General features: G+C 31.7%; 1 protein-coding gene across 7 annotated transcripts in view; it reads left to right on the forward strand.

The window, feature by feature from the left end:
- LRRIQ1 (leucine rich repeats and IQ motif containing 1) overlaps window positions 1–15,244 on the forward strand; it is a 323,563-nt gene that overhangs the window by 295,917 nt on the left and 12,402 nt on the right. The window lies entirely within an intron of this gene.

The following is a 15,244-nucleotide window of genomic DNA, read 5'->3' on the forward strand; positions in this document are numbered from 1 at the left end:
GTCAAAAAGAACAAGGAGAGAATGTCAAGACACCTATTGTATTTGGCCCTTTTAGAGGAAGTTAGCTGTAAAGGACAAACGAGCAGCAAAGGAATAATCAAATGAGGGCTCTTACAGCAGTGAGGGGACATAGGCATGTTTATAAGCAGCAGAGAATTAACTAGTAAATAGGGAAAGATTGAAATTAAGTGAAAAACTGGGGATCACAGAGTGGGCAATCTATTGGAGGAAACAGGATAGGATGGGATCATTTGAATAAGTAAGGAATTAGCCTAAGACCACTTCATTGTATGAGACAAAGATAAAGGAGGGGACATTTTCACAAGGCTTCTGAGTGACAAATGATGAGGAAGAGGGGAGAAGAAGGAGATCATGAAAAATGGATCAATTTTTTTTTCTGCAAAATGTTTCTTAATTGAGGTAGTGGAGTGAGGGGGAGACATGAGAGGTTTGGAGAATGGTGAAAAGGTTTGGAAGAACCTCTATGAAGAAGTGGAAAGGAAACAAAGGTTTGCACTTCCCAGCATATCAGTTTATTAAGCAATGTATGCCAATTGCCTAACAAATCAGAAACGGCTCTCTTCCTTGGTTTTGGAATTAAACCTCAAATACAGGGAGGTAGACAGGGAGGGTACATTAAAAACAGTTTTTAAAAAGACAAATTAATTGAAGGGAAATAATCAGGATACAGAATTAGGTAATCTGATTTCTAATTGGAAGAAAGATTAGGGACTTTCCAGGTTGGCAAAGGGAGAGCAAACAGGTGTAATTTCCTGAAATCAGAAAAAGAAGTGTCCTACTTCTCCCCCCACCTCCACCCCAGTCAAGTGTATTTCAAAGGGACAAATAAATAATAACTGATTAATCAGTATGGGGCTAGTGTTCTGGTAAGACATAGAGTTGCTTGAGAGGTATAATTTTGAAAAAAACTCCTTGCATAAGTCTTTAGATCTGACTGGGTTTCTGGTAAGCATAACCTAAGTTCTTAGTTAAGAGTCTCTAAGCAACAATGGGTAGAGATTCCCAATACCACAGAGCTAGATTCAAGCAAAGTAATAAAGTCATCTCACAATTCCCATAATTGAATAAGTCTTTTTCACAAGACAGAAATAGATACATAAATGTATAGAAAGGAAAATGAGCTAGCTCCAGAATTGAGTCATAAAATGGAATCAATATGGCTTCACTTAATTCCCATCACCACTTGCTATTCTAATTTCCTTGATCAACTTTTAAGTCCCTAAGCATTGTAGGCAGGATTGAGGAGAAAAAAAAAATTATAAGCCAGGGACTTCTTCCTCATTAAGTAAGGAAGGTAGTAATTTGCTGTGTGGGGCCTACGGACAACAGCAGAATTCTGATTGAGCTATAGATATTAATGGCATTAAAGTTTAAATCAAGAGAGGTTATTGAGGCAGGGAGAGAACCTGGAAATAACAATGGGGAATAGTGACTATAACAACTCTCACATCTGTACCACTGAGGTAAGAAGAATGAATAAAGGTATAGTCAGTTCCAGGAAGGGAAGCTCTATCATAAGGAGGAAACCAGGTTTGAGCAATAATTAGTAGACAGAAGTGAGAGACAAAAAGACTTAAGAGGAAAGGAAGTTTATTGCTTCTGAATCAGTCATTCCATCTAGTGGAAGGGCTGAGCAATATTTGGTTAATACTTTTGAATTGCAGGGTTGAGGGAGATAGAAATGAGAAATAAGGTGGGTGATGATACAGAATATAAATTAGAAATGATATACAGAAGTGCAGACTACAGATATTACAGTCAATTATAAAAATAAAAATTTCCCAGATTCTGAAGAAATCTATTCTTAAATATCATAGGATTGCTTTAAAGCAAGGGGGGGAAATGGAATATAATGTTTGGAAAATCTTATTTGAATCCCAAAATAACATTGTGTGATTTTAATGGACATTTAACAAATAGGACACAAAAAATAAGCAGGATATTCAGCAAGTAAATTCACCCAAGAAAATCTGTTGAATGGTTTCAAATAGCAGTAAAAGGGGAAGAAATGAAATTGATATTTTCATTTGTAATAGAGCTGCATAAAATGTGTATATCTTTTCCCCCTATTTTAAAAAATCTTGCATAAAATCTATGAAACATCAGAGAAATAGAAGACATCAGTGAAAAAAAAGAAATCAAAGGAGCAAAAGTTTTAAGGATAAAAACAACAGAATATCTTCCTTTCTACTATAAGTGAATTACTGTTTAAGAATCTAAAATCTCATTTTCTCATGAATAAATCAGTACATAATTAGTGGGGTGGATTGGAAGTGCTGAGTTTCCAAAAATTGTTCAGCAATTGAGAAGAGATTTGCAGAAAAGTTTTTAATTTTCTTTCACCTTTTTGCTATCCTTTCATTAAGGGGGGATGAAGGTAGACCTGAAATTTTTAAAGGAATATTCTGGCAGTGTATTATATCTATCCCACAGAGGTTGAGATGGAAAAGGGGTATAGCAAGGAACTTCCTGAACTCTAGGGTGTTTAAACAGCTCAGGAAAATAGCTTCTCTAAGCAGTACTTCATGGAATTATTGCTTACTAGAGGGAAAATGTGAATGTTAACCTAACAGTGAACAGCTCAGAGAAGAAAAACAAACAGACATGCGTCCAAAGAATGATGTTACAATACCATGATGAACAGGTCACAAAAAAAAGGCAATGAAAAGGAATGGATCCCCAAATGTAGGTTATAGAGCACTCTCACTCTACCCCAAATCCTTCATGAATATTCTTGGAACTAATATTTTGAAAAAGAATAATAGGAGAGACAGAGAAGGAAGACAAGACAAAGTTATCTTTAATAATACTAATAGATGTGTGATTATCAGAAGCAAAAGTAAATCTTGTCTCACTGAAATTCAAACTAATAGGAGGTCCAAAAAGGGGGGGAAAGAAAGGTCAGAAAAGCACCAAATCCCATAAAAATTGATAAGATTATGGAGATAAAGAGAGGTAGATTGTGTGTTCTCACCTGAGCTGAAAAATGGAAGGGCAAAACAAAAAGGAAGCAAAAAAAGTGGGGCAGGGAGAGAAGAAAGGGACAGGGATATAAAAATAGGAAGAAAGAAAAAGAACTCAAGGAATTTGCATTGAGGCAGTATATCCTGGGATATAAAATTGGTGGGAAGAGGTCAGAGACAAAATAGAATAAACAAAACAAATTTCAGCAAATAAGCTCTAATTTAAAAGAGGATGTTAAAAACAATATAAGAGTTTAATCCATGAAAACATAAATGGAAATTATCCTAAATGTAAATGGATTTAATCACCCAATAAAATAGACTACTAAGATTAATTAGGCCCTCAGTATTTTGTTTCATTAAAATATATATATATATATACAAGACACAGCGAAAATGACATTAAACAAAATCTGATCTTTGTAAAAGCATAAGGTCAATAGAATCACAGTTCTTTAACTATAAGGGATTTCAGAAGCCATCTAATTCAAATCCCTTATGTTATAGATGAGGAAAATGAGGGAGGAAAAAGACATTAAGCACCTTGTTTAAATTAAGGTCACATAAATGCCGGAAGTGGGATTTGAACCTAAATTTTTGGATTCCAGATCCATTGCTCTTCCCTAAAAGATGCTATCATATTCAGATAAATCAAAAAAAGAAAAAAAAATGATGCTGTGAAGAGGGGAAATTGAGGAAGTTACATTATGGTTTGATGCAATTTAGAAAGTGAAAAATAAAATTATAAAACATATATTCACTAAATGACATAATGTCTAAGTTAATAAAAATAAGCTTTCTTAGACTTAGATAATTAAAACAGAAAAATGACCATGGAACAAAATGTTGAGCTGAGCAGATTGTTTGAAGATATATATGTTATAATATATAGTGATTTATGAATGAAAATATTAAAAATATACTTTGTTCATTATTCCATGATGCTTTTACAAAAAAAGAAATGATTACATTTAGGGCAAAAAAGAATCACAAACAAATATAAAGAAGAATAAATAATAAAAACATTTTCCTTGCTATTTCACACTAAACATAACAATTCATTTAACAAACAAAACAAACTGTAAATGGGAATTTTAAATGGAGATTTAAATGGAAGTTTAGAGAGCAATATGATGAATCATAATAAGTATTGAAACAATGCAATAAAGAATTATAACAATGAACCAAATAATACAAAAACTTAAGTGCTCAGATAAAGCAGTTCTCACAAGAAAATTCATCTCTCTCAAAACTTACATTTTTAAATGGAAAAACCCAATATTGATGAAGCGAGTACATAATAAATAAGACTAAAGAATTAATACATTAATTCTAAAAACTACAAAAAAGATATGCTGAAAATTAGATATTTAAAAATCAGATATAGAACTAACAAAACTGAGGTGATTTTTTTAAATTTAATTTTATTTTATAATAACTTTATATTAACAGAATCCATGCCAGGGTAATTTTTTTTACAACATTATCCCTTGTATTCACTTCTGTTCCGATTTTTCCCTTCCCTCCCTCCACCCTCTCCCCTAGATGGCAAGCAGTCCTATATATGTTAGATATGTTGCAGTATATCCTAGATACAATATGTTTGCAGAACCGAGCAATTCTCTTGTTGCATAGGGAGAATTGGATTCAGAAGGTAAAAATAACCCGGGAAGAAAAACAAAAATGCAAATAGTTCATATTCGTTTCCCAGTGTTCTTTCTTTGGGTGTAGCTGCTTCTGTCCATCATTTATCAATTGAAACTGAGTTAGGTCTCTTTGTCAAAGAAATCCACTTCCATCAGAATACATCCTCATACAATATCATTGTCGAAGTGTATAATGATCTCCTGGTTCTGCTCATTTCACTTAGCATCAGTTCATGTAAGTCTCTCCAAGCCTCTCCCTATTCATCCTGCTGGTCATTTCTTAAAGAACAATAATATTCCATAACATTCATATACCACAATTTACCCAGCCATTCTCCAATTGATAGGTATCCATTCATTTTCCAGTTTCTAGCCACTACAAACAGGGCTGCCACAAACATTTTGGCACATACAGGTCCCTTTCCCTTCTTTAGTATTTCTTTGGGATATAAGCCCAGAAGTAATACTGCTAGATCAAAGGCAGTTTGATAACTTCCAGATTGCTCTCCAGAATGGTTGGATTCGTTCACAACTCCACCAAAAATGCAGCAATGTCCCAGTACAAAACTGAGGTGATTTAAAAAAAAATAACAAAAATAAATACATCATTAATGATAAAAAGGGAGTCAAATTTCCAAAATAAAAAAAAAAGCCTTGGCAATATGGATTAACAGAAAACAAAGGGAATTATCAGGAACATGTTGGTATACTAGCAAAAGCTAGAAATCAAAAGAAGAAAATAAGTATAAAGATATGAAACATAAAACATAGATAAGAATAGAGATTTTGAACAAATTAGTTTCAGAGTTGTAAAATATTCTAACATAAACATATAAAATAGTAGTGAAAAGCAGATCCCATCATTGCAAAGTATCTAAAGAAATATTGCCATTTTTTATCAAAAAAGGAGAAAAAAAGGGTTGGAAGAAGGATGTCAACTATTTGAAAATTGTAAAAATACTTTTAAAACTAAAAGACATCATTTTAGTGAGCAATAATAAAAGCAGATATTAGTTTATCCTCATTGAATTTATCAAATCTTGCCAAAAGTAAATTTACCTTGGAATGTCTTTATAAGACAATTAAGAAACTAAAATTAAAGAAATTCCATAAATGGCATTCATATGAACCTAACTAGCAATGTGTTGACAAAGAAATTTACAAATCACCAACTTATATAGATTCATTCATCAAAAATAAAGCTTTCTTTTTTATCATATGTTGGAGCAAAAAAAATATACAATCAGATGCAGAAAACCAGAAATATTAAATATATTCTTTTCCAATCATAATGCAATAAAATTATATTTCATATATTTAATGAAGGAACAGACTAAAAGTTAATTGGAAACTAAATAATCTAACTTTTAAAATGGGTGGTGCTAGGAACAAATCATAAAATAATAATTTTATTAAAGAGAGCAATAATAATAAGACAACATATCAAAACTTAAGGTGTGCAGTAAATTTGGCAAAGGAAAATTTATATAATTGAACGTTTACTACAATAAATTAAAGAAAATGTAGATCAATGAACTGAGTATGCAGTTCTAAAAAGCTAGAAAAAGAACAAATTGAAAATCCTCAAACACCAAATTGGAAATCCTGAAAAGTAAAGGTGACACTATTAAACTTGAATATAAGAAAGTCATAGAATTAATAAATAAAACTGATTCGGTTTTATGAAAAAAATCAACAAAGATAAGTTATTGATAAGTATGATTTTTTTTAAAGATAAGAAAGCCAAATCACTAGTATCAAAACTGAAAAAGGTAAATACACTCGAGGAAGGTAAAATTAGAAGTTATTAGGAGTTAGTTTGCCAAATTTATGACTATAAATTTAACAATCTTAAGTGAAATGGAAGAATACTTACAAAAATTTAAACTACCTAGATTAACTGCAAAGGAAATAGATTATCTAAAGAAGCCTATTTTAGAAAAAGAAATTGAACAGGCCATAAGTAAATGTTTTTCCTAAGGGAAAAAAAAGAAACATCAGAACCAGATAGATTTATAAGTGTTTTACTAAATACTTAAAGATCAACTAATTCAAATATAAAATAATTTGGGATAATAGGCAAAGTCCTACCAAACTCCTTTAATGAAATAAATATAATGCTGATATCTAAAGCAGGAAGAACAAAAAGAATGAAAGAAAATCATAGACCAATTTCACTAATGAATATTGACACAAAAATCCTAAATAAATTCTAGCTAGGAGACCACAACTACATACACACACACACACACACACACACACATATACTATATATATATATATAATGAATAAGTAGGATTATACCAACAATGCAAGGCTGATTCAGTTGTGAGCAAAACACAAGCATATCAATAACAAAATCAATACAAATTATAACATTATATTATTAGATGCAGAAAAAGCTTTTGACAAAATAACAGTATTCATTCCTATTAAAACATTTGAAGCATAATTGTAATTTTTTTCTTAAAATAATAAAAAGCATGTTATCTTTAATGTTATACTAAAAATGCTAACAGTATCAATAAAGAAAAGAAAAAAATTAATCAGAATGAATGATAAGGGAATAAACTATTAATTTTTACAAATCAAATGATGGTATACTTAGAAAATTTTAGAAGTTCAACTAAAAATTAGTTGAAACAATAATTTTAGCAATGTAACAGGATATAAAATAAACCCACATAAATCATCAGCATTTCTATATATTACCAACAAAGTTCCACAAGAAGAGATGGTAAAAGATATTTCATTTCAAAAAACCATAGACCATGTAACACATCTGAGAGTATATCTGGCAAGACAAATTCCGGAATTGCATGAACATAATTATAAAACTTTTTTTGTAAATAAAGTCTTGTTTAAATAACTGCAGAAATTTCATGGTTCATAAATGGGGCAAACTAGTATGATAAATATGACAATTTTGCTTAATCTACTTATTTAATAACATCCCTATTAAACTACAAAAACATGTATCACACTTGGAAAAAATACAAAATTCATTTGGGAAGAATGACCAATCAATAATATCAAAGGAATTAATGGGGAGGGATATGTAAAAAAAGGACATAATAAATATTTATCAAAAGCATCTGGCACCAGTTAAGAAGTAGAAGATCAATGGAATAGAACAGGCATGTTATACACAGTAGTAAATGCAGTAGTAAATGACTATTGTAACTTTGTGTTAGATAAATATGCAAAGAAATTGATAATAGTGATACCACTATACTCCTTTCAGATTGGCTAAGATGACAGAAAAAATAATGATAAATTTTGGAGGGAATGTTGGGACAATTGATAAGAACACTCATATATTGTTGGTGGAGTTGTGGACTAGTTAAGCCATTTTGGAGAGCAATTTGTAACTATGTCCAAAGGGCTATCAAATGGTACATATCCTTTGATCCAGCAGTACTACTACTGGATCTGTATCCAAAAAAAATCTTAAAGGAGAGAAAGGGACCCACACGTGCCAAAATGTTTGTGCAGCCGTTTTTGTAGTGGCCAGAAACTGGAAACTGAGTGGATGTCCATCAAATGGAGAATAGCTGATATTATAGAATATTATTGTTTTGTAAGATAAGATCAACAGGATAATTTTAGAGAGGCCTGGAGAGATATACATGAACTGATGCAAAGTAAAGTAAGTAGAACCAGGAGAACATTGTACACAGCAACAAGATTATGTGGTGATTAACTGTGATGGACTTTGCTCTTTTCAATAATTAGATGATTCATACCAATTTCAATAGACTTGTGATGGAGAGAGCCATTTGTATGCAGAGAGAGGACTATGCAGATTGAATGTGGATCACAATATAGTATTTTTCACCTTTTTTGTTGTTTGCTTATTTTTTTTTTCCATTTTGGTCTGATTTTTCTTTTGGAGCATGATAAATGCCGAAATAGGTATGGAAGAATTGCACATGTTTAACATATATTGGATTACTTGCTGTCTAGGGAAGGAGAATGGGGGAAGGGAGGGAGAAATATTTGGAACACAAAGTTTTGCAAGGGTGAATGTTGAAAACTATGCATATATTTTAAAAATAAAGAACTATCATTAGGTAAATGTAAAGATCTAAGCTTTGGGGATAAGAATTCACTATTTGGTAAAAATTGCTAGGAAAACAAATTGCTAGGAAAACTGAAAAGCAATCTGGCAGAAACCAGGTATAGAACAATATCCTTTTGTTCTGTCTTCCAAGAAAAGGTAAAAATGGATATATGACCTAGATATAAAGGGAGATGTTATAAGTAAATTGGAGGAGCATGGAACACATTATTTAACAGATTTATAGATAAGATAATTTATGAATAAATAGAGCTTATGGTGGAATGTAAAATTTATAATTTTGGTCATATTAACTTAAAAATTTTTTGTACAAATAAGACCAACAAAGCCAAAATTAGAAGGAAAGCAAATAATTTGGGGAAAGGGGAGGAGATATAATAGCCATTTTCTTAGATAAATATTTTATATCTCATATATAGAGAGAATTGATTCAAATTTATAAGAATATGAGTCATTCTCTAATTGATAAAGGTTCAAACAAGATATGAACAAGCAGTTTTTAGAAGAAACCAAAGCTATATATAATCATATGAAAAAATACTATGAATCATTATTGATCAGAGCAGTGATTAATATAATAATTTAAATTTAAATCTTACAAAGTTGATGAAGAAAAAAAAAACTGTCCACTTCCAGAGAAAGAACTTATATGTGAAAGTATATAGTATTATTTCCATATATATATCTAAATCAGACACTGACCTTTTTTAATATGAAAGGGAGGGAGGGTGGGAAACAACTTGAAACTCAAAAATCTAACAAAAAATTTAAATAAAAAAAGTTTATGATACATTAGTAATTAATGCAAATTATTCAAGTAATCAGTAAAAATACTACAATTTGTCACTTCAGGTTGCAAAAATTGAGTACTTCCCCAAAAGGTAGGAAAAGGCATGATCTAGCAGCTATACTATCACATAAACAAAGCTAATTTTCCATACAGCAACAGAGATCTTAAAATATCCTTGAGAATTTTGTATTGAAATCAGAGCATGATTACAGACAAACCTGTTTCCATAATTCCCTGGACATAATATTGATCTATAAATAAGAAAAGTTTAAATAAATGTTCCTTTATCAAATTTTCATAATCTGAAAGCTACATAGAATTTAAAGCTTTAACACTATATAACTATGGGAGAATAAATCAAAGCTATTTGGCAACAAGGTGAAGTCTATAACAGCTTATTAAGTGGCCTATTTAAGTATAGTTGTCCTAAAGATACTCCTGATGAGCCTACAGAAGTTGAGCTTATATCCCAATGTTTTTATTCAGTTTCTTTAAAAAAAAAGTTATCTTAATCCTCCTGTCAATAATCTATTGAACATTAAATATAAAAAGACACAAAGTTAGGAACTTAACCCAGAACCATTTGCCTTGATCAGTTAATCCAGTAGAGTGTATTAATCTCTTATAATGTGCCAGATACTGTGCTGAGTGCTGGGGACAAAAACAAAAGTGAAAAACAGCTCCTGTCCTCAAGTTGCTTTTAATTTAATAAGGGAGTTTAATAAGTTTAATAAGGGAATTGCATATGCTTCTCATTGATGAAGATCTACACACAAGAGGCCAAAGTAGCAACCAGCTCCTACTGATTTAGTTTTCTCCATGAAACTCATGGGATTTTAAAATTGAAAGGACACTGAGAAATCATTCTAGGAATCTGAGTCACCATTTGTATAGGCTCTTATAAGAAAGGTTTATAATTCTGGTTAAATGATTTTAAAGGATTTTTTCCAACTTTAATAATATAAATCTGTGATCTAGTTTAATATTCTTATTGTGCATGAAAGAAGGTTGAAATCTGCTAAAGCCATACATTTCCCATTGTAGAGCCAAGAAACTAAGCTTTTCCTTATGGTTCTATTTTTTTTTTTAATTTTTAAGGCTTTTTAAATAATAGCTTTTAATTTTCAAAATATATGTAAAGATAATTTTCAACATTCACCCTTGCAAAACCTTTGTTCCAAATTGTCCTTCCTCTCTTCAATCTGATCCTTCTCCTAGATAGCAAATAATCCAATATCTGTTTAACATGTAATTCTTCTATACATATTTCCACATTTATCATTCTGCACAAGAAAAATCAGATCAAAAAGGGAAAAAAATGAGAAAAAATAAAAAGCAAGCAAACAACAAAAATACTCCTTTGCAATCCACATTTACTACTCCCTATGGTCCTCTGCATGCAGATGGCTCACTCCACCACAAGTTTATTGAAATTGCCCCGAATCTCCTCATCATTGAAAAAAGCCATGTCCATCAGAGTTAATCATCACATAATCTTCTTGTTGTTATATACAATGTTTTCTTGGTTCTACTTGTTTTATTTAGCATCAGTTCATGTAAGTCTCTCCAGGCCTTTCTGGAATCATTATGTTGATTGTTTTTTATAGAACAATAATATTCTAAAACTTGCCTGTACCATAACTTATTCAGTCATTCCCCAATTGATGGCCATCAACTCAGTTTCTAGTTTCTTGCCACTACCAAAAAAGGCTGTTAGAAACATTTTTTCCTTATGTTTTCTTAAAGTATTCTGTTTATTAAAAGGATTGCTTTTTATTTTTTAAATTATAACATTTTGACATAATCATTAAAATTATTTTTTCTTGGTGATTTCTGTATAAGATGATTTCATTTGGCTGTTTTTGTTCCTTCATTTCAACTCCATCCATATATTACTTGAAATAATAGAAACTGTAGTCCCTCAGACATGACTCATTTCCCTACTAACTAAACATTATAGCTTAGATGGTACGAAATATTTTTTAAAAATAAACTAACTGAGGCTTTATCTCCAACTCTAAGAAACATCTTATTTAATGGAAGAATTTCTGGATATGGACTCAAGATCTGTCTTGGATTCTGACACTTAAAACTAAGATGACTAAATGGACATGGCCATGATCATGGTCATGTGTTAAGTCTAATTTTCCTTATCTGTAAATATAAAGAGCATGAGGGGAAAAGAGAAACTTTCATTTCTTCTTTACAGAGGTAGAAAACTATGGATGTAGAATACTACATATACTGCCATTTACATGTACACATACATACATTTATTAGTTGGCTAGAGTTTTTGTTTTGTTTTCTTCTTTCTTCCCTCCCTCCCTTCCTCTCTTCCCTTCCTTTATTCCTTTCTTATTTACTTTTTTCCTTTTTTTATTCATTTCTTTTTTATGCTTCCTTCCCTTCCTCACTCCTTTCTTCCCTCTCTCCTTCCTACCTCCTTCCCTCTCTCCTTCCTACTTCCTTCCTTCTCTCTCCTTCTTCTTCTTCCTTCCTTCTTTCCTTCTCCCCTTCTTCCCTTCCTTCCTCCTTATTGTATACACACATATCTCTATGTGCATATATGCATATGTGTATATGCATATATGCATATGTGTGTCAGTTGTGTCCAAATTTTCTTGGCAGAGACACTGATGTGGTTTGCTATTTCCTTCTCCAGCTCATTTTACAGATGAGGAACTAAGGCAGGAAGGGTTAAGTGACTTGCCCAGAATCACACAACTAGTATCTGAGGCTTAAAAAGAAAGTCTTTCTGATTCCAGACTTGGCACTCATTCCACTGTACCATATATACTTACTCCTTGAATACATATATATGGAAACAAAAGTATTATAAAATCAAAGTTTGTTCATCTTGTTTTAAAATATTTTTTAAAGACAAACTACCCTCTTTATCAGGAGAGAGGTTTTAAAAGTTTAATGTTCTACATAAAGCTCTAAATGAGGAAAAATGAATTCATTTATTACAATTGGTTTTCTAGTTTGGAACTTAAATACAGAGATTATCCTAGGTATCTGTATTTCATAAACATAAAATGAACATAATCACAAAAACTTACTTTTATATGAGGATAATGCATGATTTTTTTATATTAGCATAGCATAGCCAGTTAGAAGAGAAAGGAATGATGATGATGATGATGATGATGATAGCTAAAATTTATATGACATTTTAAGGTTTGCAAAGCACTTTTGTAGATGTTAGCTCATCTGATGCTCACAAATGATATAGGTGCTATTGTTATTCCCATTTTATAAATGAAGAAACCAACAGTTAATTGACTTATCCAGGGACACAAAATTCAAACTTTGATCTTTCTAAAGATCCAGCACCCTATCTATTATACCATCTAGTAATGAAATCACAAATATTAAATAGCATTATATATTTCAGAACTTTTTTCTCCCTACAGCATGCTATCTATCTTACCATTTAGTGCCATAGATTGGGAATTTAAACAGTTGATCCACAAAAGCCTGGAGAATTTAATCAGAATTGGGATGACATGATTCCTGTGTCATACTTAACAGCAGAAGCTATACAAAATCTTTCAGGTCCCAATGTTCATAAAAACCAGTAAGCAATAATTGGTCCAACAATGCTTAAGCTAGATATTTAAATTATACAGAAAATATCCATTGTTATTAAATATGAGTCAAGTAATTCTCACCAAATGCTGTGCTTTAGTTTCTTTTTCTTGAAATGGACAGAGTATTTTATTAAACTCTAACATTCCCAATATATCCATATCCACTGTATTGGCTTTAAAAAAAAAAAAACTATCATTTTCTTCATTTAGTAACTTTGGCCAAATGTTCACTTCTAGTATTTCAATTTAGGGTCTAAACAGATTGATTTAGACATAGAACTAGATCTCCTCCCTGATAACTGTAGGGTCTTTTCTTTTCTTTTCCATTTGAAAGTACTTAGAGTCTAAGCAAGGGAGAATTGTTTCACCATGAATGAAACGGTCAGATTACACAAGGAATGTTTTCTGCTTTCTGTGATGGGACTGATCATTTCTACCTTTTAGAGTACTGCAAAATGCCATCTACAGAAATCAGACAGAAGTTATAAGTAGCAGTACTATCAATAATTGCACATTTTAATGATGAGGAATTAATTTTAAACATGATTCAATTACATATTAATTAATATTTGTTTTTCTCAGATAAATTCAATATTCATAACATTTTCTGACACCATAAATTCTGAAAATTCACTCTTATAAATGTTTTAAGGAAAATATTTTATAGGGAATTTTAAGGAAAATATTTTAAAAGAAAGAAAAGAATATTTTATGGAATATCTATTGCATGATTTTAATGCAAACAAAATTCATTGATGTTTTTAAATGAATGGGGCATTAGTAATGCTGCCCTGATCTTTAAGACCCAAGGCAAATATTTGAAAATGCTCAGACCTTTAAATAAGGATTAATAATAAACTTGATTAAACATCAAATGAATCCAGAACAGAACATTCAGATTGTCAGGTAATGGTGTTGTAGTGGACAAAGCAATGGATTTGGAGAAAGCAGTGTGGTGCAATGGAAGCATTGATGGATTTTGATTTGAATGAGGGAATCAATCATACCTTGATTCCTTCCTACCTTCATCATTTTGAGCATGGCACTGGATGCTTAGTGATTTCTGATGCTTCACTTATAAAATAAGGAAATTGGTCTAATTGTATTTTCAAGCTTTCTCTATTCACTCCCCAAGTGTTTATCTTTTTCCCTTGTCTCTAGTCACAGGGGGAAAAAAGAGCTATCCTTTCAATTTACTAACCTCTAACACTTCTGTTTCTCTAAATCCTATGAAGCCTCCTCTTAGATCTTGCTCCTCTCTCATGCATCTTCACTCTCTCCCTTGAATGATTTCTTTCTATCTTCTTACCAATAAAAATTTCCTCCATTTTTTGTCTTTCTTTAGATGCTGTAAGATGCTTCCTCTCCCCTACACTATTAAACTTCATACAAAAAGTTATCTATATCTACCCTGGTGCCTTAACTAACCCAGTAACAATTCTCTCACTTTAAATATTTAGACCAGTTACCACGTCTTGTTGATTCCATCTCTGAAACGTTCCTCACATCTATCTCTTCATCTCTTTTCCACCACCCCAGTACAGAATCTTACTTAAACTTGCCTATATTATTTCAAATCTCTTCTAACAGATTTTCCTATCTCTAACCTCCCTGAATAGTACAGCCAGAATAATCTTAAAAAAAAAAATTTAGGGGCTGCTATGTGGTTCAGTGGAGAGAGCATTAGATCTAGAGTCAGGAGAACCTGAGTTCAAATCTAACTTCAAATACTTACTAACTGAATGACTCTGGTCAAGTCACTTAACCCCATTGCCTTCAAGGGGAGAAAAACTGTGATCATGTCAATTCTCGGTTCAGAAATCTTCAGTAATTTCCTATTGTCTCTAGAGTAAAGTTCAGAGCCCCTTTCCCAGCATTCTAGGATCTGCTTGATTTAGCATCACCCTTTTTGTCTAGCCCTATCTTATATTGCTTCACTTCATATTCAATCAAAACTGAATAACTTCCTGCCCCATGAGCATATACAATACTCTCATGCCTTCATGTCTTTGTTCAAATTAATCACTTATCTCTGCTTCTTGATCTCCTGCCTGTTTTTCAAAGTCCCTCTTAAATACCACCCTCTTCAGGGAACTTCCTTTTACTTCTGCCTCAGTTGATAATCACCTTCCATTACATATTTATCAGTG

The sequence above is a fragment of the Antechinus flavipes genome, chromosome 5 (assembly GCF_016432865.1).
Source record: "Antechinus flavipes isolate AdamAnt ecotype Samford, QLD, Australia chromosome 5, AdamAnt_v2, whole genome shotgun sequence".
NCBI classification, from domain to species: Eukaryota; Metazoa; Chordata; class Mammalia; order Dasyuromorphia; family Dasyuridae; genus Antechinus; species Antechinus flavipes.